The sequence below is a fragment of the Homalodisca vitripennis genome, chromosome 5, assembly GCF_021130785.1.
Source record: "Homalodisca vitripennis isolate AUS2020 chromosome 5, UT_GWSS_2.1, whole genome shotgun sequence".
NCBI classification, from domain to species: domain Eukaryota; kingdom Metazoa; phylum Arthropoda; class Insecta; order Hemiptera; family Cicadellidae; genus Homalodisca; species Homalodisca vitripennis.
The window spans coordinates 127486318-127512438 of record NC_060211.1 but is presented as its reverse complement, the minus strand read 5'-3'; the positions used below and the strand labels follow the sequence as shown (position 1 = coordinate 127512438).

Here is a 26121-nt window from a genome sequence, read left to right as displayed (position 1 = left end):
CAACGATAAGAAAGCCACCACTACTAGTTTAGATATAACTAGTTTGGTCCAGCCACCAGTACTACTCACTGTAAGAACTCCGTGAATATCCCGAGGAACCCTAGGCACATCACATAAGCACTCGCGAGTACCAGCTATACATCACACTAGACTGAGTAGCCTACTCCACTCTACTCCTCTCCACTCCTCTCCTCCCCTAATTACGCGCGTATAGCCAGCTCGCTTCGCTCTACGCTCAGTGGACTCGGCTGACCCGGAAACCCGCGCTCTATGGAAAATGTATCAGCGGGTTACTTTCTCCACATCTCAGCCCCTGAGTCACTCTTTAATTACAATTTGTTTCCTCCAACACGTCCAATAATTGATGCACCACTTCCTCCAACAAGTGGTCTCTGATATTGTCCCAGTAGCCTTCCACGCCCCACCGATTGTTTGCCAATTTCCTTCACGCCGAGTAAGGGAAAATATGATTTTCTTCACTGTACATCAGTACAACGGTGGTCTGATTTAATAAAGGAAATGTCACAACAGGATGATGAAGCAGCATGGATACTCTCGCATACCGGAAGTAACACTGATCCTAGGATAGTGGAATTATTGTATCATGAATCCGTAATTATAAAACATTCCGTTAGAGTCGAATATGGGCGTGTAGAGATCCGGTTTTGAAAACTGAGCTGAATATATCGTAACTGGTTAGTAAATTAAACATTAACATTAAACATCAACATTAATACATTAAACATTTCACATCTGTGAACATGTAAGTTATATTTAATTTCAAACCTATTAACTTTAAGATTAACATATGTTTACAGCATTATGCCATGACTGAAGATCTATTGATATTAAAATAACTCGATTACAATCATGAACCTAATATGACACTCAGAATCAGGAATAATGACTATATAAAAGCCTACATTTAACTGTTTGGCAATTTTCTATTGCTGCCTTTGCACAAAACAAATCACTATTTCGTGGACGATATTTAGTGATGAGTTTTGAGGTTTATTGCTCTTTGAGCTGCGTAGTTTGATTTATCATTTGCTGTACTTTGAACTCAGAGAAGCCAAGATAGGGTACTCACTGACTGTATTTCTCTCCCCCCCCCCTCTTAGAATCTTTAGGCAGACACAATAGTGTAGAAAATAGACCATTAACACAAGAATCTCTCTAAGCACACTCTGTAGAGGTGAGCATTGTTGCTGTATGAAGTTCAGCATTGACAAAGAACACAATACCGCAGCACAGGTTTCTCTGCAATTAGCAACACCGAATATAATCGTGCCATTCTGGATGTGTACTGCGGAGCCCAGCACTTGAGTAGAACAGGGCAAGACTACTAGAACATTAAGTTTCCTTTAACACTATTTTTGGTAACACCGAAGTTTCGTATTCTTCTATAATTTCTTTTTCAGTGCAAGTTCATTTAAAGTGATGAAATATTTAATTTACAAGGTAGAAGTATGCCTCACCAGGTGTCGCGTAACAAACCTCGCTGTGATAGATGTCTTGCGGACAGATAGACATCGTAACGGAAAAAATGTTTTCATTTTCCCGGCAGTCATAGTCATTATCCTACCAAATTATAGGTTTTGATGACCCTTAGCCAAATTAAATGATTGGACGAGCACCATCATAGAACTTATTCTTGTGTATTTAGAAAAGAAAATCGTGCAAAATTTTAACTCTACAGACGAAATATTTCTCAAGATATGTTGATACGTGATTGAGTTAGGTTTCACAGCAGTGTTTAAATAATACAAGTGCCGGCGAGGTAGGAATGTAACTACAATGTGCGCTAAAATCAAATCTTGTCATCGAATTTGCACTTATTATTTTTATCTTTTTGCTGTATCAATAGGCTAAACGTGTTAATATTTCACATGTTAAAATATCATGAATACAGCTTGATTACAAATTTAGTTATTGTGCTATTTTATCATTGCCATCATGGTTACCCATAAGACTAATGTCAATACGTTAGCTAACGCTCAGCCACACTTCATGAAGTTACATGCATCACTATCGAATTCAGTGCTGCTTATACAGAAATGATATTTAATGCAAAGTTTGAAGTCTTTAGGTCGGTTTGTTTTAGATATATCGTGCGGACAGACAGACAGACATTTTGTCAGCCCCTCGAGTGATAAACGTCACTATCGCTCAGCCAATTACATTATTAGTACTATAGATTTGTTAGATAATACATTTTCAGCCATGAACTTTACTTTTCTAACTCTGGCACCTACAATTTTTATTTAACACGAATATTGTTTATCTTAGCCAGTAGGCATTACAATTGTTAGTTTTTTTAATAATACGTAATAGTAAAAGAACTAAAATATTACCTAAAGACTCTGTACTAAAACGTATGAGCGTAAATAAAATTTTTTAATTTTTTTAAAGAATAATTCAATTTTGAAGAATTAAGTAGTATATGCATATATATAACTTATGCACCAAATTAGTATATATATATATATATATATATGTATAACTTACATCAGAAAATTAACACTTAAACACTTAAGAAGTGTCCGTGTTCAGTCTAAGAAACGAATTAATTGAGTATTACAATTTTATGTATTTTAGAAGTATAACACGATATCACTGATGCTATCGATACGTATTTAAATTAATCCATTCTTAATTAGTTCTGAGCAACGATTTTAATTAAACCATTTACATCACCAGTGCAGCCTTTCAAGTTGATTTTAAATTAGTATTGCGTGATTGGGATTACAGCACGATCGACTGCTTTTAACCTTCCCATTCCTTACCACTCAATCAGGTAGAGATATTATAAAATCAGATAATAAAATGGAGTAAAATCGTAACGCTTGTATTTATTACTCTGATATTTTGACAAGAAACATAAATAACTTGTGATAAAACATTTACACGTATTACACGTGATAATGAACACGTATTGATTACAAATTAAGACTCCTGCATTAATTACTTAATAGCTACAACCTCTCGATTACATACTGTAGTTATTGACAAGGCCGTGGCGAGGTCTGATCCCGAGAGTGTACAAAGATCATTGAGCAACTATTTACAGAACACATTTGACACTGCCATGCCAATTTTATAAACTAAAACATTATATGGAGAACTAAACTATGCAACTATTGGCTGTAGCCCTCTTGACTATAGATCCACAAGAACAACGCTAATCCTCATGCACGTTTTACGACCTTATTTGTAATCGTAGAATTATGGAAGGTGTCTCATTTTAAATATATATTAAATATCCATTCAAACGCTTTTTCTCTCGATATTTATTTAGGTTGATCATAAAAAATATAAAGCTTTTATTACTTCATCGATTATATATTCAAATAGTATGCTATACAAAGTACAGTTTGAATGCGAATAAATTACACATTTAAAATTAAATATCTCGCATGATGCTACGATAAAAAATGAGGGCATGAAAGCGCAAGAGGTTAAACAATGTTCTTATGGGGAAAACTCAATGACACTTCACTACATCTGTCTTTTGTAATACAAAATAAATACTTGTCGAATTTTACAGACAACTATTTATTTCATTTCAAAATTGTGAGCGCCTAAACTGTGAAAACACGCCTTTTCTTTAATTATACAAAATTGAAACAATAACCGTAGATTGGACTAAGTGTTGTACCTCTTAAATGGTATGTAAATACAAATAAAAAATACACGTCTAAGATGTGATACATATTTTATAGAATTTAAGGCTCGCTGAAGAATACATGCATTTTAACGGTTTGTACGCGTTGTAATAAAAAAAACGTTGAATCAATTTACTCCGGATCCTTTCACCTCTGCTCTGCTTTCTCCATTTGGTCAGTAGCGGCCTACCCATAACGTCTTATTTTATCATACTGTTGTTGAAGTGTACAGAACGTGAGGGTGTCTTATTACTACCAGTTTTACAATAAAGTTGTCCTCCAACTTTCAATAAAGCACACTCAGTTGAGTTAACCCCAATAAATTCATACTGAATTTTTCCCCAGCAATTTATTACAACTAAGAAATCCTACTTTTATAATTTTATCACGTATTTTGTAAACACCGGTAATACGCTGTATATGTCTCAGACTGTCTTAACATCGAAGTTAACTTTCTTAGTTTCTTTAATTAGCAAGACAGAAGGTGTCGCGTAACAGGATTTTCTGAAATTTCATTCAGAATTCCAAATCAATAGCTAATTTTGTTCTCAAGATATCCTGAGGACGCCAAATAGATAAAAGGAAAATTTAATCAATTCCATAAGCTTCGCTGAGGCTCATCCAAATCCTATAGAGGGGCATACATCATCATAAAACGATAAAAATCCATGTTGCCTGCATTGAATTAAAGTCCCTTTCAACATTTCAACTTTATAGTTCAAGTTGTCCTCAAACCATCTTACAGGAGACAGGCAGACAGGCAGCCAAACGGATACACAGTCAAGTAGAAAAAAACGTTATACCAGCGTATAAAGCGGTACCAAAACACGCACAAGTTCAAATCTATAACTTAATGCGTTCTTTTAATATACTGCAAAAATTCAGGCTTCGCTGACGCTCAGCCAAATCTCATGAAGAGACATGCATAATCATTTAACTCGAAATTGCCTATGTAGAATTGAAGCTTTATGTGCAATTTAAAGTCTACAACTCAAAGTTAAAAGTTATTGAGATTAGGCCTAATAACACTTCATAAATTTGGTTTGAAGATAACCTTTCAGATAAAAAACAAACAGTATCAATTTTATGTCACTAAAGATCAATCAAAGACATTAACATCGTGTGATTCATGGAAGTTCTTTAGGGCCAATATTTATTAACAATGGACAGGTCGTCCTGTACGCTGACAACAGCAATCAATACTGAAGGCTGACTACAGAGCAAGGGCTGTTGCTCTCAAGAACAGATTTGATTACATCGGCTTGCTATATTAGTAAAGCCTAATACTTGGTGTTTTCTCTGAAAGCCGACTTTGATCCTATAGATCATAAGTTGCTTTTTCACACCTACGATAGCTGTGAGGGGTGTATGTCCTGTGGTCCTATAGATGGAGTCAACGAATACTTGACAATCGCTTGAAATGGAGAGCTCAGATATCATATGTCAGGAATAGATTAAAAATAAGAAAATTCGTACATGTTTTTGTAACCCTCGATCAATAATAACCGAGCAGGGAACACTTCTGGATGGTTTATACCTACTAGTTGAACCCACTACTGGGCACAGCAAAAACCGATGTGTCACTTCAATCTAGGCAACCTTATGGATGTCCAGTAGCGGCACATCACTAACCGCAAATGTTGAGATTCTGGGGCTCATGGGCAATTCGATAGGTCTGGTCTACTGTGGGAGATGACTGTTGGAGTTGGTGGGGTTTGTTCCCTAACCTCTGACGTTCCTGTTAACCTCAACTAGGGTGTGCCACCCCCTTGCCTACTTTGACTGGAGAGGTTGGTTCAGAGCTGGCCTCCCCTTCTTCTGGGGAGACGTGATGTAGTGCCCTAATTCTTCCTCATGGATCTCAACAGGAGGCGGCCCCTACTCCCTAACCTTGCCTATCCTGAATATCCTGTCACTCCGGAAGCAACGCAAAGGTTCTTACAGGACTAAGTGCAATTTATAAGCTTCTTGTCCTAAGAGAACAAAAAAACCCTCGATCAATAATATCCAGTGAATTGCTAAAGCTATTGTATTTTGCCTACGTCCAGTCTGTTGTTTTCTTTGGAATAATAGCATTTGGAGCTGCTTTTAAAACCACAATTTGACCACTTCAAGTTATAAAAGAAACAATCTGGAAAATTGAAAACTACTCATATTTAAACATTATAAATATCCCTTGGATTTTCCAAACAGAGAATTTAGTGTCCAGTTTTACCTTAGCACCTTGGTAATGCATATATCCAAAAAGAAAAATAGTCTTTTTGTTCAAGTTAGCCATAATTACATAACCAGACTGTCTCAAACTGCAGGCATTCAAATTCCTAGGCTTCTTATAAGAATAAACTCCTCTTGTTCTCATAATTTAGCTACACTGAAAACTGTTCACAATTTGTTTATCAAAACAGGGTGACTGTCTCGATATCCGAAATTGATGTCTCCGCGATTGATCAGAAAACGTCCCCAATGCACATTTGAGACCAGACCCTGTACAAGGAATTCTGTTTTGATTATTTATGCATATATGAGTGTGTGTATATATGTATATTATGTATAAAACATACAAAACTATCGTTTTATACGTGACTTATGAGTACGATACGTGGTTAGGGCGTGTATGTGTGTGTGTGCGCGATGTTTTTATTTCATTTCTACTCTATTTTCTTATTAATATTTATAGCAATATATTTCAATGCAGGAAAGTGTAAATGGAGTATGAATGTGATTGTGTGAGGGCCGCTCTCCCTTTCCGTTTTTAAATTTCGTCTTATTTGGTTTTAGTAAATGTTTTGGAAAGATTCATAAAATTGTAAAAACTAAATTATTTTGTTTACTGTTGCCGATCCTTTCTCTCGTTCATCAATTTGCTATTTTTTATTTTAAATTATCCCTATCCTATAGAAATGTATTTTGTAACTGTCTTCATCACGCGTGTTTTATTATTTTATTTCTGTTTAAATAAGTTCTTTCTCTTCCTCATAGGCTATCCCCAGGGGGAATACTTACCAAGTAACCAATGAAGGTTGCAATGTTGTGGTAATGAATCATTTATATTGATTTCAATTAGTTTCCGAGGTTGTACAGAAAGACGAACAGACAGACGGACAGACGTAAAATATTTCAAGCACACAAGGTTTCATTCAGATAACAGCTTTTAATGTGTGAAGTAGTTTTACTTTTTACAAATATATAGGTGTACTTATTATTCCACTAGAATTAATTAAACTTTAGAAGCTATTGAGCGGGGAAATATAACTGAGTGGAACTTGTGTGGTGCCGTGCCACCGCCGCGCCGATCCTTTGATTATCCGTCCTACACATTACCCACTGAGCCAGGTAGCATCGTCATTATAGTTATAATACAGTGTAATTATGCGATACACGTTTCTAAATGACCCAATAAACTATTTTGTGGTTGCTACGATGTGTATTAAGATAATTTTAAGATTTCCGGGAAAGATAGAATACTAAAATCGTTCATTATTAAGGATCCTCTATAGGTCCTCCTTAAATCGGGTCTTTGTCAGTCCGTCCGATAGCTCCTGATAAAAATGTCCTACAGATTTAAATTTCGGTACATAAGATTCCTCTTCGTCTAAGGAATGAATTTTGGGATCAAAAAGCCAAAGGGCGGCAAAGTGCATTTAGCTCGGTAAAGACTTTTGTTGCTTTCTTACGAGCCCTTTGATACTCCGTAATATTTCAATACAAGTTATTTTCCTTTCATTTGACCAGAAATTAGCTTTAATAATGAAGGTTCATAAAATCATATTCAATCGTTACATTAATTCTAGAGACATCGATGATTTAAGCTATTTCCATTGCTTTCGCATTTTAACACGATATTGTGAATAATATTGCATACATGAAAGAGACTCAAAGTGATTTCAACACAGTTAGTAATTGTTTTTCTAGTGATTTACAAAATAAAAGTGAAGTTGCGGTTTATGGTATTAGAAACGGTCGTTGTGTGAGGCAGTGAAAGTGGTTTGAAGACGGTCCAAGACCAGACCTGACCACGAGACCAGTCTCCAGCAGCAGTAGTGAGGCTAGTTTCTGAGTTGGGTGAGGCATTTCACACGTATCGGTGTTTAACAGTGTGTTGTTATAACCTACAAAGATTTTCACGCCTTAGTAATTCTCCCCTCCCAATATATTTGTATACTCATCAGCCTACAATCCCATAAGGCATCCGGTGAGTATTGTAAGACATACAAAACTGTGACCCAGAAAGTATCCTAGGATATCAATTGTCGTTGGAGATTTTTTCAATTATTGTTTACTTGCCCAGTTCGGTATACCTCTCTTCTGTTTCAAGCATTTTCTTAGGTTTCTTAGACATTTTACGGTGTTTGCCCCTATGTAGACTATTTAAAGTCTTACATGTAATTTACTTTTGTGTTTTTTATTGTTTTGTTCATCAGAAACAACACAGCCTGAAGAGAAAAGCGGAATACCCTCTAAAAGTTAAACACTTATATTCTTTAGTTTTAAGCTTACAGAAAACGCTAAATCGTTGCTCTCATCTATATACTATTATACGACCATTGGACTAACTTACAATATTAAACGTTACAAACTGCTCTACTGTTTTGATATTGCCGTCTTGTGCCGTACCAATCCCTTCTCCGATGGTTATTAATACCTCTAAATAACCTAAATGTAGCTTTAATTAACCTCTAATAATTTTTTTTAAACTCAATGCTTTAGTCAGTAACAAAAAAATACCTTATTTTGTTTGTTTTATATAATTTGATATTAAAAACATAGATTACAAAGTATTGTGGTATAATTTATGAGGTCTATCATTAACAAATTACAGTTTTTCAGTTTCATTTTAGTTTGGAGGTACGGTAATTGTTTTTAAAATATACAAAACCTTTTATTATGAACAATATGTCAATTTTTATAATATCGCTGTGCACATAAACATAAAATAGATTCGTCACCACGCACAAGCCTCTGAGGCCCACGTGAGACTAATTTCGTGTACGTTAAGTGTACTATGTATGTTTGTAAGTTCAGAAATAAGTTAGATTTTAATTTAATCTGAAGTTGTTGCACTTATTTTATACATAATTTGTTTTAAATAAAGGGTTTAGAACATCTGTTTTCAAAAAATACTGAAATTAGGGTATATATGTTGAAATAAAAATCAGACAGACAAATTATGTATTTGGAGTCTGTGGTGATATAAACTTTTTATCGGATCCATATCCTAAAATTTCAAATTTTTTTACCAAATTCACATAAATACTTATTGTTTTGTGACTTTGACTTTTATGACTCTCGATTTTTATAAGATATACTCCATCATATCAGAGTGATAAAATATTCTTGTGGATAACTGTCCGGAAACGCTTAGTTTTATTTATAGCAGCAATTTCTTTTTCCGCAAAAATGGCGGCTAGTGGAAAAACTATGCGTTTCCTGATATTTTTACTATCGAATATTTTCTAATTCTGATGCACTGGATCATAACCTACAAGATTGTAGAGTCATTACGAAACATCCTGTAATAGGAGGGTTAATGTCCGATACTTCTGAGCTGCGTTGTGTCATAATTTGGATCATAACTTTCAAAAGTCTCAGCTCAGGTTTTCTGTAAATACATTATTTGTAAACACTGCAAAACCATAATATGTAGTTCATTTCGCACACAAAAGTAACAGCAATGATATGACCATGATTGTGGTTAATATCTCAATGTGGTTCAGAAATCCACATCATTTGATTTTAGAACTTTACTCGGACTCTATCTTGGATTGGTCGACAAGTATGTTAACAATTTATCAAGTGCATTTATATATTCATTGAGATATTTATGCACATTTTTATTTCTCCTTAGGCAGTTTATTGAGGATATTTTGTTTCCACATTGGCATACGGGCTATATCTTTTATGGAACAGCCTTAGTTATCTCATTTAGGGGAGTTCGTAAACAGCAAAAAAACCATTTAAGAGTGCCGGGCCTGGGCAGTCGTAACAGTGTCGAAAAATGATCATTAATGAAAAACTTTTGACTTCACTGTTTATATTTTCAGTTTCCGTGATGACCTTCAACAGAAACACCAGAAACAGAAAGACAACATTTCATACCCCCACAATAACACCTTCATAAAGTCCGTGTCACATGGTGGTCCAAAAATATTCAATGCTCGGCCGCGTACATAATCAGTTTTAACACCCCTTTACTTAGGCATCTTTGAAAAGGAAATTAATCATAATATGCATTTCATTCCGGGGACAAAATGCTAAACGGAGCTGTCATGTCTTGGCGACAGAGTAATTAATGCTTCACTTCATGAAGCACTTAGTTTAAAGTTTATTGACATTGTTAATTTACAATATTAATATGTTAGATAATAGTCCATGAGTCGAGAACCAACAAATTTGCACTGTATAATTACACAATCTGGTTTATCTTGAAATCGACAGAGTTACCCCAGGCAGAATGCAAGGATCGAACTCAGCCGCGCTAGTTTTGAAGGAGCATAATCATAAGGATTAAACATATGTAATTATTTATTTGCTCAGATTATATTATTCCCAGCTTGACGCACTCAAAATCAAACCTTCATACACGTAAATAAGTGGTTAAAATCCGTTAACTAACCGTAAACATGCTCTTAAATAGCGGCTTTCAATCTCTTCATCTAGTTGTCTGACTGTGATTGAACTATTACTTGTTTGTCTGACGATTAGTTTTAAGTATATCGAGCAAAGATATATATAATTTATAATTTTTAAAAAAATAATATTTTATAATTTTAACATTTGCTACATCTTTCCATTTTTTTCCAAATGTGGCTAACGATCGAGTTCTTTCTTAAAACAGATTCTGTTGATTTCAAGAAATCCCAGGTTGTGTGTGTGCTTGCCCAGTCTAAATTGGTTCTCGGCTCTTGGATTGTAATGGTATTTCAACTTAAGTTTATAGTTTAGGTTTATTTTAATAATAACCATTTTAATGGCCACGTCTTTAAACATGTACGTGTCTTTGAAGAATAACTATTTCTATTTGATTTGAATGCAATGCGTTAAACTAATAAATTATCTCAACAAAAGACAAGGTGTTTAAACATTTTATTAGCCCCTGCACTCCCCACGCCATTATACCAACTCAGGCTGTGGAAGGAGGGTGACAGGCGCTGGGGTGTATTCTCTTCAATCATGAGCGTAAGCACAGTCTCTTTAGGAGATTGGTTGGGATGTCGATTTATGTGTATACGTGCCTGTGTTTTTGACACTTAAAACCACGACCGATCAGTTTTAGATATAATATTTAAACAATTTCATTAACACGTAACTTAAACAGAGTTTTGAACAATAATTAATTTGTGCTCTCTATTAAGTTACACTCTAGGTATAGGTTATAATAATTTGATATAAACGGTTAAATGCCAAAATTATCCGCCCGATCAAGTTCCGTTATTTCACCCCACGTTTTTAAATCGCTACTATAGCCACGGAATTGATTGTTTGAGGTGAACTAATCATTTCAATTTATATTTCTGATCATCCCCTCTAGAATTTTATATTTTACTGATAGGTACTATCTCGAGGGATGTTTTTCTTTTATTGACATCAGCGCGGGCTTCGGCAGCACCGAATGGCCCCGCGCTGATGGCCGGAGGCACTCGTCTCATTTCGATAACAAGAACAGTCTGGGCATGCCTGATGCTGATAAGATAAGACGTCGTCAAGGAAAACAAACAGTGTCTATCTAGTTTAGTACCTCCGTACTCATCTATGATCATAAATAGTTAAAACAATCAATTCCGTGGCTATAGTAGCGATTTAAAAACATGGGGTGAAATAACGGAACCTGACCATCCGCCCTTCTTTTACTTATGAGAATAAGTACACTCTTTTTACTGTGTCAAACACCCTATAGTGAAACTTATAATCGAATGGATACGGCCATTAAAATGGATAGGCTATATTAAACACAATCGTGCCAAATTACGAGTATATTGCGATCAGATTTAAATTATTATAGTGGTCGTGTTTTGCGTATTCCTGTTTTTTGCTGCATGACTCATATAGCCTGTGCGGCCGCCATCTGCACACCTTACGGTATATAGAAGAGCAAACGCTGTGTCCCTTTTGGTTCCTTTTTACTTTTGTTCTGCGGTGATTAATTAAAGATACATAACTATTCTATTTCAAAATATTTAGCGGTCTTTTAGCATGAAAGTTGATTACAGATCGGAGTGTTTACACAATTGTTACTTCATCGTTTATGGAATGCAAAGCTCTCATAAGTTTGATAGTAACAATTTTCTCACTTACTTTTTTAAAATAACTAGCAATTACCCACTGCTTCGCTCGCAATTTAATTTAAAAAAAATTAAGACACCGTAATAAGCATACTCTTTTTGAATGGCATTGCAAATAGTCCTGCAATAAGTAAGAGTCACTGAAAGATATTAAAATCTCTTGATCCATTTTAGATTTAAGTTTAAATATGGTTACCCCCGAAGTCGGAGAGTGGAACTGTTTTTATAAGTACCTCTGAAATTTCCCTAATATCTCTCCAGTATTTTGTGATATTTTATTAAATAGCTCCAACGACATCAATAGCAATTGAATTTTATTGGCCAGCGTAGAGAAATTTTAAGTCTAAAGGGAGACTTAAGTCAAAGTCCATTATGTGTTTCTCACTTAGCACATAATGTAATAAACTATGGCATTTTATTGAAGATTATTACAATCCCAATAAAAAAACCTAGACAAATTAAAGCTTCTGCACGTAACATGACTAACAGATGAATAACATATTAATGTGACTCTAAGTATGTCCTTGTAGAATTTCGGTACAATAGGTCTAGTAGTTTTTATGTAATTGAGTAAAACACACATACACGCTGAGAGACACCATTAGATATTTATAAAATAGTATAGATAAATCTAGTTTTATTTTCATCTTCATTTACTCATTTTATATTACTATTGGTAAACTGACGATAATAGAAATGTTTTAAGGCTACTGACCAAAGTAATCCTCATTATTGTACTTAACTTACTGTAAGTAATCCTTACTATTTGACTTACAGATCTGCGGTATAATAATAATAATAATAATAATAATAATAAAGACCACACAACAATTACTGTAACAAAACTTGTACTATGACAAGTACTCGACTGTTTGTCAATTGATTGCCAAAGTAGTCGTAGTCACACTGTATAAAGATAGGTGTTGGCGTTTACTACTAACTATTAATAAGTTAGGAGTACACCACACAGCACGTCGTCAAACGGACGAAGTTCCATGTAATCTTACATTTCCATAATCTTAATTCGTTCTCGAGGTATCCTGCCTAATCTCTTGGAGGGGGGGACATGCCATAATCGAATTCAACATTTCTATATAAAAACAAGTTTCATGTAAAATGCCAATTCTACAGTTCAATTTGTTCTCAAGACATCCTGCGGAAGAAAGAGTAACAGACATAGAAACAGACAAACATACAGTTGGAGTTTTGACAGCTTCCTGAGTATTGGAAGAAAATTGAAAAAATTCCAATCTATAGCTCAATTTGGTCTCTAGATCATGCGCACAGACATAGACAGACATGCCATGTAGGAGAACTCATGACACTCTGAGTGATTGTCCTTTGCTAACGATCAGCCATTAAAATGGCTAAATCCGAGGATGACCATGCTTGCTGAACAATCATTCTCGACATCTTCCCAATATGTTGTTTTGCAGAAGATGACGATGTACCTCGTGTGAACGTGCTGTTTTCAGATCGGCTCTTGAGGATCGAGCGCTAGTTTACGACTCTGAAAGCGCTCTGTGAGAGGTGAGGATCCACCCAACCGGGTGATCTACTATAGGGAATGACCGGCTATGAATAGCGAGCGACAGACGCAGCAGCAGTGGAAGTGCCCATAATCGCTGTGTTTAGGAGATGCACACACACTACGGAGGAAAGTGGCGAGGCGACGAGGCGGGCAGAAGTTGAAAGTATTTTATTTTCTAATTGGTGAAACCCTGGTCGCTCATTACCATGGCCGGCCCGGCGGCTGGTCCACTTCCAGCGTCACAGTGAACGATCATTGTGTGTCGTCATCGCTGTCCGTCCGTCCGTCAGACTGTGTCACCCCGCACGGACAAATCTACCCTCTCCCCCCCGCCATCACACATCTCAACTACAATCCTACCTATAACAGATATCAGTTGGCCTGATCTAAATAACCTCTTAATACATTTGTTTTTATACTCCAACTCAAACTTTTGAAATACATTGAAGTGATGTTTAACAAAATCTCTATTGTGTTATTGTGTAACTGTATTTTACAAAACAACCACAACACAATCTTAGATTTTGAAACACGGATATCAAATATAAGGAAGATGTAGGAAAATTAGTTAAACAAATAAATAAGTGAGTCGGATTGATTATCATATATATTATCTTCAGTTAGTATTGTCTCTTGGGCGTCCACCTGATACATCTTCAGCCTTATTGGATTATTAGTTTGTATTGTTTACAGCACTCGTTTAAATTATGTACATTGAGTGATTTTCAAACATTAAATTTTTTTACACTTTGAATGAAACATTGATAACTAATAAACAATAGCTAAGTAAATAAAATTACAAACACTGGGATGCCAGATTGTTGAAAATGTTTCTGTGTCCAAAGAGTAGTTTTATTGAATATTTGGAAATGGTTAAAACGATTATAGGTATATTATAACTCGTTGTTATTGGGCTGATATAAAAGCGTTGTAAAAATACTCAACGGCTGGCTCTTAAAAACGCCCACACCAGCACCAGCTTGTTATTGTACAAGCAAAAGGAGAAGTAGGCAGGGTTCGTTACTCAAGAACAGAACCCAAACCCCTCACCTCTATTTAAAGCTAGTTACCTAAGATTTACATACAAATAGAAGGAGTGAATTTTAGTTCTAAAGGACAAAATAACGAAAATAAGTGCTAATTTCTTTGACTTGCATGAATTGAACAAATAGAAATTTTGTTAAGATGAAACGTATAAAAAGTAATATTAGGCCTACGATATGGCCTAAAATAGAATAGAATATATATAGAATAGAATATGATTTATTTTTGAAAATATTACAATAACACATTATATACATTGGTATACACAATGTAATACATCAATAAAGTAACCTAAACAACTAAATGTATACACAATGTACAAACCTAATGAGCAAACTTAAATAAAAATGTAACATTCTTGTAAATAAAATTTAAAAAAAAACACTCGTAAATTAAAAGAAATATTTTCAAAAATAACTAGGGCCTCTAGAGGCAAGTGCCTGTGGAGAGGTTCCTTTTATAACAAACATCTTTTTTAGCTCAAAGAAAATTTCAACAAAACTTTGATTTTTTTATAAGCTCCTAAAAAATTGATTAAAAGTGTGCTGCTGCAGTTACAAAGCAAATGAAAATCCACTTAAATAAATTCAAACTAAAATTTACTGTTACCTTCTTTAATTAACTAGGAATCTATGCAGAGAAGAAAATCTAATTTATCAAAACCCAATAACCACTTCTTTAATGTTTTTGAAAATAACTTTATATTCTCACAACTGATAATTGAAGAAATTATACTAAACATTTTAGGTCCCAAAAAACAATAACTATTTGAAAAAAATGCTAAGTTAGGCTTTGGAACTGGTATTGGTTCTTGCTTTCTTAATTTGTTTTTGTAACTATTTTTTAATTCTGGTAAATTGCCACTTATGACATAAAATATTTTTAAAACTTTATAAATAAACATATATTTAAGGGGAAGAATATTTAAATCAAAAAAAGAGGAAAAGATTTCTCCATTCTTCGTTTTCGTTTAATCAACCTTATGAATTTCTTTTGTTGAGTTAGAAGTGGCTTTAGATTTGTTTCATAGGCTCCACCCCAACAAAATATTCCATAGTCAAGCCTACTATTGACCAAAGAGAAGTACAGCATTCTTAACACTTCTTCGGTGCAAATGTATTGTAAAAAATAAAAAAATCTTAAAATATTGTTTAGTTTGCGTTTTAAAATTTCAATATAAAATTGGAATAAATTATTTAATTCGCACAAGAAACCTATCTCCCTGACATGACTTGTAATTAATTGTAAGACCATCCTCGTAATGTGACTTATGTATGTATATTTTATTGGCTAAGCGTCAGCGAAGCCTATCTCAAGTGTAATTTCTCCTCTGTCTATATGTCTGTCTGCTCGCAGGTTATATTGAGAATAAATTGAGTGGGACTTGAATTGCATGATGCATGATTTCGATGATGGTGCATGGCCATCAATAGAATTTAGTTGAGTGATGCATTGAGTTACAGACTTGTAATTCTGCAAGAAATTTCATTTTTACTGTAGATAAACAACAAACAATATGGCATACATGGTCTTCCATCCTTATGTCTCTTATTCTATCCTTAGCAAAGTGCTACGTGACGCGTTGTCTGGCGTACATAAAGCCTTCCTATTTAACATTGTTACTGTATACTGTTCTTGTTTGACACAGTTAAAAGAGTTTACTTATTCCCATAAGTAAAAGAAGGGCGGATAATTTTGGTATTAAGATCCTACTTCAACATGTTACAAATAAACTACAAGATTTCAAACTGTGTAATTCAGACAATAAATAATATTTTAAGAGCCCCTTTGTTGATGTCATCGGTAATCTGACTAATTTGAATTTTCTCAGTTAGTAATAAGGCTTATACTTCTTTACGGACATCCTTCATTGTTTTAGTTTCTTGTTTTAGTGACCGTTCTGATGAAGGACATTCATTCACTGAGACGTTTGTACCATGAACGGTTGGTCGGGACGGGTCCGTCCTAGGGGTCCTAGGGGTTCCTAGGGGGTCCTGTGGGTGTGGTGCTGGCATTGTGTGTGAGGAGTGTGAGTGAGAAAAAACTGCATATATATTATTTATTTCAAAAATATTCTTATTATATATTTATAAATTATTGTAATTTATTATAATATTTATTATAATTCTTGGTTCTTATTAAAAATGGAAGTTGTAATATTATTTTGTGTTATGATTGTAAAATTATTATTTTATTTAGAAGTATCATATTTATAATTTTTTAGTGCTTAGATTAATGTTTAATTTAATGTATTTAGTAAGGTAGATTAGTGGTAATATTAATTTGGTTAATATTTGTTAATAATTATTGATCAGACAGGTTAAGTGTAAGAAAGGGCCATGAGGCCCTAACTTTGCCTGTTTAAATAAACGAATTTTCATTTCATTTTTCATTTCATTCTTAATCATAAACAACCAAATAATTTTATGTATATAATATATAATGACTACTGTATATTACAGATTTTGTAATGTAATATACTTTTATGAATATCATTAAACACTTTGATGAGTAAATTCCAATATCCTTTACTTTACATAACTGCATCCAGTTCTTTAGGCGTAAAGTATTCTGAATGGAGACTTATCGGGATATTGAGGCGTAGTTTTTTTTGTATTTAGTTATTTTGCTTATTTTTTTAGGAATGTAAAACATAACAGGAATGTAAAATCTTATGTGGGTAGGATATGTATACACTCCCAGTGGACTGTACTCATATGTTCTAACAAGGCCGAACTTGGGAGATGTTGCCTGGGTTATACGGTATACTGTTGTAACTATTAAAGAATAACATGGTTACAACAATTATACTCTACTTACTCTTTGAGAGGATGTGTCCTACGGAAAGAAAATTAGAGCAATGTTTTTAAGCATGTGTGTGATAAATACAAATTGTATTACAGTAGTGTTACGATATAAAGAACTGAATAAACCTAATTTACTATATTATGTAACGGTAGGTTCTTTGTGTCGCCACAGAATATTCTATTTATAGGATTTTTGTGCGTTAAACTAGCCATAATATTCCTCCAGCTACAAACAAAAACAATCTCTACGCCTTGCTCCACTGGGAGAGAACGGTAATAACCTCATTACAATATTGTTTTATAGCATTACGCCCAATAAAGTCTGTAATAAAAACTAACTAAAAGTAATTGTTGCAACTTTTGAGAACTGTTATGGCCAATGGTCGGTATTACGCATAAATTTCAGTAGGTCAATTATTGCTTTCCCTGAGTTTTGAGAAATAGAGAAAAACAGTGATATAATACAACTGGAACACCGAGGACGGTATATAGTCTGTAGCTCTACTACACACTGCATCATTACACTAATAATCATTGTAATTGTAATGACGACTACTACTGCGGTGTTCTGTTTGTTTTGCTGCCGGCAGCACATCATTAGGGTTATGCAAACCTTATTCGAGAGGAGGGCAGTGTGCTCTGTGTCACATAACACCGCGGCGACAACATTCTTTTTGTCGGGGCAGATTTGGTTCCTGATTCGCCTACAGATGGAGGGTAATTCTCTTTTGTTCGAGCGACGATCAGGGGCAAAAACTCAACCCGAGGATGACAAAATAAAGCAGTACTGTTGTGTAAAATTTACTCAACGGGGCCACTGCACAATGGTTTAGTCTCGCCGTAATGTTATTTATAAGTGTCAATTACAATATTACATTTTAGTCATGGATAGTTCAATGTCTTGGAAACAAATTGTACGAACATTGTACAACACTTACGTCGCCTAATAGATTGAAACACCCATATTACCTCGGTTTAAATTTAGTTGGAGATGTTCATATAAATATCACATAACCTACATACTTTAAACATAAATCTATTAACCCCCGACTGAATCATATTATTACCGATAATATTATCATATTATTAAATACGATAATATAAGTAATTAATAATATATTTGCTCTTCCAAAATAAAAAAATACATTCCATGCAATACACCATAGAAACAATATTACATATCACCAACAATAGCAAGTACTTTTAAAACTATTTATACTAAGAAATCATTGATAGCATTAAAAATTATTTTAATAATTAAGGATAAATTGAGATATTCCTCTAATAAAATGTATATATTTGAATTACATTAATAACAAAAAAATAATAACAGAAATAAATTAATATAAAGATTACACTTTTTTAAATATTTAGTTATTTTTAACTTTAGTAACAACTGCACATGTAACTTATTCGTTCAGATATAACTTAAATATCATTTGAACTAATATAAATTAACCAAGACCTAAAAATCTTTGAACTAAAATCTGGTACAAACATAGGATGTAACACCCAAATTGCTTTGATCTAAAAGTTGGTTTGAGAGATCCATAGACATACAGCATACATAATGTGAATAGTAGCACTATAAATTCCGATTGAATTTTACTATTGCATGATGTAACTGAAACAAAAGAATTTCAATTATTATTGTTTTCTAAATTTATATTTTTTATTTTATTAAAAAAACACACAGGTAGCTATTTCGTTGCATATTATTTAAATATCATTTGAAAATACTAAGGAAATCATAAACATCCTCAAAATCTGTTGACTAAAATACTGTTCATAGGACAATCAGAGGACCAAAACAGCAGGACTGAGTGAAAGTAACACCTTCCAACTCTTTGACTGAGATGAGTTAGACCTGTAATTCACAGAAAACTCGATTATATCACAGATTTAGAGGTTTTCTGATTGCTGTTGATCTTCCCTGATTGATCATTGCCTGTCTTAGAGAAAGTGACCTTGAACCAATACGGCACTTAAGTACGAAATGTACGTCCGTCTCCTGAGAACCCACCATTGAAGAGAGAGTGAAAATCAGTGCAATTCAATATTGCATTTAGTAGAGAATTCCTACGTTTAAAAAGAGACTGGTAGATTCGAGTTTTTAACGAAAACTCATGCCTCGTTGCCAGACGTGTTTGATGCTTGAGGTGCAACAAAGTAAGCGAGAAATTATGTAAAGAAAAAAATCAAATAGGTAAATGACTAAATATTTAATAAATAGTCATGCTTAGGAATAACTAGAATCAGCTAAGTTATAAAATTTAATCTAGACTTTTGTTCGAGGTTTTAACCAGAATATTAAGGAAGGAAGATTGTATACTATATTGAATTATAATACTACATACCACATGGTACTAATAATAAAGTATAACAGATTTATTGCTTGATGGTTTGCAAAACAAATTTTTAAAGATGCTCTTCTTACGTTGTGATATAAATATATTGTGTAATGATTACATTCTTAAATGTTCTTTATAAACTTGAATACTTAAAATTGTGTACATTTGAGAGTTGTAAAAACCGCTCAGAAAAATGCTGAAGAAGGACATATTCGTCATCACACATGACGTTAACTATGTAGAATTGAAGTTATATGCAACATTTCATGCTAATAGCTCAAATTGCACATTCTTCACATATCCAACAAAAAATAAATACACAAGCAGATAGTCGGACAGCAACAAGAGGAATTTTGTGAGACCTCTTAGTAACATATATATATATATATATATATATATATATATATATATATATATATATATATCCATATTTAAAATTTGTAGATGGAATATTTCTCGATATATCTTGGGAATAGTTGGGCTCCGCCGAACGCTATCGTTCAGGCCAAATCTCATAAAAGAATATACACCATTATAAAAATGTATTTTGCCTATTTAGAAATGCATGCATTGTTGAGTCTATAGCTTAATTTTACTCATTCTCAAACTTTTTTGTGGAATACAGACAAAAGCCATATACGTATGTATACGGAGAGTAAAAATGCTCCGCACGGGCTTAATAATTTCCTAACGATTACAGAAAAAGTAATAAACTTTATACATCATTACAACTCTTATAAATCTACTTTTTGGAGTAACTATCATTTATTGTCATGTCACGAGGAATGGCCCGCAAGGAGTCAGAAGGAAATCTTAAATGAGAGTTTAGGTCGAGTAGTAAATCTAACGAAAGGTCTATATTAGTAGAGTACAATGCCGCAAATCCGACATCAAAAGATTCACTATTTCAAAAACTATGCTGATTTAAAGTTTGAAACATTTACAATGTAAGCCATGTTCTAAATAGTTTAATATTCTTATCTTGTCTCAAGTTGTGTAGGTTAAACCTAGTAAATGAATACTGGACTTAAAAAATGTTTTTAAGGTAGTTAGTGACTCTTTAAATCCAAATACGAGAATGGTCTACAAGGAGAACAGGATCGATAACGTAAATGTTTCAAACTCTAAACCATTATAACTTTTTAAAGAGTGAGACTTAACTTAATAGGCAAAAGATCATTTTTATTAGTTCGCGAGGAATAACGAAATATTAAGTTTACAGCTCAATTCATTATAAAGATATAACCCTGTGTTATAGGCTATGCTAACGCTCGACTAATTATGAGTGTGTGTCTTCAAACTAAAACACCACTTTAAATGGCTAACTGTAGATCAAATCAACATATGTCACACTTCCTTCTCGGATTGTCATTAGTTTCAGCTATTAGTGCCTTAGTTAATTTATAGATTCATATTATGATGAACCTCAATTTTCTTGCTAAATAATTATATTTTTGTGGAAATAAACTTATTTTGATTTGACATTGTACTTTCATACGAGTATTTAATGTTTGGAGAGTACTGTACACACATTCAAATTGTTTTACGAAAAAGTTATAATAATGCAGAAGTACTTCACACCGCGTATCGCGTAACAGGCTTCGTTGAGCTTGCACACAAAATTTGAAGCTCATTTCATTAGACTATGTGTTACTATGATGATTACATATGATTGTACACAGCTGTTTACACATTTATAAATTCTGCTTTGCTTTGTTCTCTTTACCATAACCGTTACCCAATGTGAAAATGTCGCTAACGTTCAGCAACATCCCATGAAGTGACTGAGCTTCATCGAATTCGATGTTGCTTACACAGAGATGAAGCGCCACACAGAATTTCAGGTCTAGGTTAGTTGGTTCTCGAGATATCGTGCGGGCCAACAGACAAATAGATAGACATGAATTTGTGCACATTTTGAAAGTAATTAGGATTTAAGTTTTATCACGCGAAATTTTCAATTACTCTAACAAGTAATTAATTTTCCTGTAATTACTGCGCTCTCTGTATTGTTGCCGATACCAAGTCAACAACGGCTCTCAGATGATTGATGACGTGTCGACGTCCTCCAGAGATCTCTCCAATGCCTGTTCTTTGCCCTGAGCGAGTAATATGTGCTGGTGGTGAAAATACAATGTTTTCTAGTGGCAATTGGCTACTGACATCACGAGAAATGATTAATGTAAAGCTATAGAATGTTCACTGCCGCCACGCCATTCTGCAATGGATCCACTGAACTCCTTCACATCCTATATTACTGAGTCAAGGGACTGTGCGTGCACAGACCGCTGCTTGTGACAAGAACTGACGGTAAAACATTTGACTTGCGTAATGCCTTCTTCATAACGAATAACTTCCTTGATAGATGTTGGTGAAAGCAACGCTATGATAGGCGTATTTTTGAATAAACATGCAGATTAGGCAGGTGGCGGAGCGGCCAACGACGCTTAACACAGGCAGTGCGGCAGCGGCATACACATAGCGTACAGCCTCATGACATGACTAATTCTGTTTCCGGCCAGTTTCAAACTTCCGGCCACATCCTTCACGCTTTGTTTCGCGATCCCGCTGTAGAGGAAATACGTCGGCTGATGTTACGTTGCCCGGCGCAAGTTCACTTGCCCGTGCACGGCATTGGCAGCAAGGTAAACACTAGCAGACATCGTCCTGTTGCCGTACAGAAACATACAGAACATTTCACTCACTGCCCGTGCACGGACATTGGCAGCAAGGTAAACAACTAGCGGACATCGTCCTGTTGCCGTAAAGAAACATGGTTTCACTGCCCGTGCACGGACTTGGCAGCAAGGTAAACACTAAACACTAGCGGATATCGTCCCTGTTACCGTACAGAAACATGGTTTCACTGCCCGTGCACGGCACTTGGCAGCAAGGTAAATACTAGCCAAACATCGTCCTGTTACCGTACAGAAACATAGTCTCACTGCCCGTGCACGGCATTGGCAGCAAGGTAAACATTAGCAGACATCGTCCTGTTGTCGTACAGAAACATGGTTTCACTGCCCGTGCACGGACTTGGCAGCAAGGTAAACACTAGCGGATATCGTCCTGTTGCCGTACAGAAACATGGTTTCACTGCCCGTGCACCTCACTTGGCAGCAAGGTAAATACTAGCAGACATCGTCCTGTTACCGTACAGAAACATGGTTTCACTGCCCGTGCACGGCATTGGCAGCAAGGTAAACACTAGCAGACATCGTCCTGTTACCGTACAGAAACATGGTTTCACTGCCCGTGCACGGCATTGGCAGCAAGGTAAACACTAGCAGACATCGTCCTGTTGCCGTACAGAAACATGGTTTCACTGCCCGTGCACGGACTTGGCAGCAAGGTAAACACTAGCGGACATCGTCCTGTTACCGTACAGAAACATGGTTTCACCCGACGAACATCGAAAAGAGAACAGATATTTGTTTGTAATTTATAAAAGTAAGTAACCAAGTGTACGTTTATGAAGTTCCAAAACACTTCAATCGACTTTGAGAGAATATTTGATGAACAATTAATACAAACCTTCAATAATATATTTTTTAAAGACGCGATAGTATTCACTCTTACCTCGTTAAATAAATTTAAATTGGATAGACACAAAGTATTTTGATTGCATCGTGATCAGTATGGATCACATTCATTGTTCCTAAATTCGTTCAGAATTAATTTGTCCTCAACACTGAATAAAGAATTGGTATTTTGACATAAACAAATTACTTTCCGAAGTTCTCTTACCGTATTGGCACTACTTTTATTGTATGGCAGTGAATTAATTTGAAATCGAAAATAATTTACTGTTATGACAGATTGGCTAGAAACCAGTCAGCATAATTTACAAGTATTAACATAACAATAGTATAATATAGAAGTACTTGTGTTTGGCGCCACGTAAGTAATGGCGGAAACTAGGACCACCTGTTTCCGGTGAACTAGGGAAGGTGCTGTAGCGTTGTAACGTGAGAGTGCGTAATAATGAAATTTCGGAACCAACTTTTAACACTGACTTTCCATTCTATATATTTTATTCATTACTCTCATTCTATATATTTTATTCATTACTCTATGCCACAGAGTATCGAAATAATAGTAATGGATTAATTGAAAAGGCCTAAACTAACTTTAAAGAATATTGTAAAGCATTAAAATGCTTCTGGTGCTGAGAAAACTACACTAAGAAAACCGGTTATGCAAGATACAAAGACATTAAGGTATATATTGCTTGGGCCAAGTTACCGAAATTAATGCCTTTTTGATTTATAGGTCTGCAATTTCTACTGTTGCATTTAGTGGTCTCCAATCTAGCTTTATTCTGGTCAGTTAAGCACCATAAGTATACTAGACAAAAATCGACATTTTCTTAAAGAAGTGATAAAGCAAGAAACGTATTAAAAGTATTAATGAGTTTAGCATATTTTGTTTTCGAACGTTACATTTCGAAAATGAGAACACTTTTTCTCTATATGTTCGATTTATGACGGATTGTTTGAACTACACACTTTGCTTCTGTCAAAAGAAGCTGCAAGGCTGCAAGGCTGCAAGGCTTCAAGGCTGCCCGAATACGAGAACCGATTCATAGTTGTTAGGTTATGTCACCGAGTAGCGCAGACGCTGGCAGACGACAATGAGCATGTGACGTAAATAACGACAGCGCGAGCATAGAAGCTGTTACGGCGATATTGACACTTGTCACGTCTCACTCTCAATGGCGCTAGTTTGATTGTGTCTCACAATAGCCTCCAACACCTGGCCCTGGAATAATCCTGTCGTTTGTCTGCTGCACAAGCCACTCACTCTACTAGGATGTACGTATTAGTTGGAGCGTGCCTCAGACTTGTTTTGTTATTTGTGAGATTCTTCGTCTAATATGGCTCTCTTAAGAGCCGGCTATAGAGAAACGACCTTGAGTCCCCCCCCCCCATAAGAGTAATGTTAAATCTTATGCACTTTTACTCTATTATTTTTGATCGTAGCGCCATGGGAGGTGTCTCATTTTAAAGAAAGGTTATTAAAACTTATCCAAAGTTTTTTGTATGCTATCAGCTGACAATACAAATATACGTACATTGTTACAATGTATATTTAAATAATATGTTGCCATCAGGAGTGGAGTTAAACCTAATCATTATTTTATCGTCCTTCCTGATTGTAGATACTTTGGAAATAGTTAGTTTTTTATGTAAAACCTTTATAAATGATCCTTACTCCATCGTACCTGAAAGATGTTAACTCATCATACAAGATGTTTGGCAAAATGGAGAATGAGTTTATGGCAAAGGTACTTTCTTACCATCTCCATCCTGTCTTAAAATAGGCTTGTAGATTTTTGCGTTGTTGCTTGTTTCGGCTTCAATTCACCTATTCAGCTAAGGGGTTTGTGTAAATGCAGCAGATTTCAGCTGCACCACACGTCTACCTTAGAACAGAATGGAGATTGTAGGAAAATACCTTTGCCGGATCCATAATTTTATAAATAGCTGAATGTACATTTATAAATATTTGAAATAAAGAAACAAACTATACAGTGCTTTAAAGAGATAGTGGATAATTATGAGCCGGTTGTATTGGTGGCCTTCTTGATTTAAACGACATAGAAACAATGTACAACATCACAAAACACTTTTACAACCTTATATTTGTCATAAAGTTATGGGAGATGTCTCATTTTAAAAATATATAAATCAATGTCCATCGTTGCGAATGCGTTTTAGTTTTTTCCAATGTATTGCCTAAAAAAGTGAATTGAACTACGCAACCCGCTATTACTTACTACATCCGCTATTAGTGGAATACTACAATAAAGATCGCAGAAAATAATTGATAAGACCAATCTAGTTATTAATTTTAAAATAAAAGAATTCCAGGATCATCTACTGTTAGTCCTATTCTCTTCCTAGTCTTTCTTATCTGACTGATACATGAATGACTTTGGTTTATGAGTTTTAAAGAACCGTGAATCAACATCAGTGTGTATAGACAGACAAGAGAATACACAGAGGTCTCATTGAGAGACTTTAACGCATGGAAAGTCAGTGTGGTAATGTTTTATGAAATAGTAACTGGTTATTTTACTTGCAAAATGTCAGCTCTTGAGTGATAGTACATTGGCCACCACTTGCCGTGAGAAAGTAGTTCCGCCGAAAAAATTCATGTACCAGAATAAAGAGTAAAAATAAAATTGTTAAAGTTCAAAGTTGTATGAAGGACGGAGGCCAGAAACCGAAATCTCGTTCTTGAACTTGTCTATATAAGAACAATGTTAAACCTCATACCTTTTTATGTCCTTATTTTTTATTATTACGTTATGAAAGATGCATCATTTGGGAGAACTTACTAATAAGAATATAATTTCTTCTTTAGTTTTTCTAGTTATACTATTTGGGTATTCAAATGTTGAATTGCAAAAATGTTTTGAATAACCAATAAAATATTGAA

General features: G+C 34.7%; 1 protein-coding gene across 2 annotated transcripts in view; it reads right to left on the bottom strand.

Annotated features, from left to right (window-relative positions):
* LOC124362857 (espin) overlaps positions 1–26121 on the bottom strand; it is a 144957-nt gene that overhangs the window by 103516 nt on the left and 15320 nt on the right. The gene's annotated exons all lie outside the window — the stretch shown is intronic.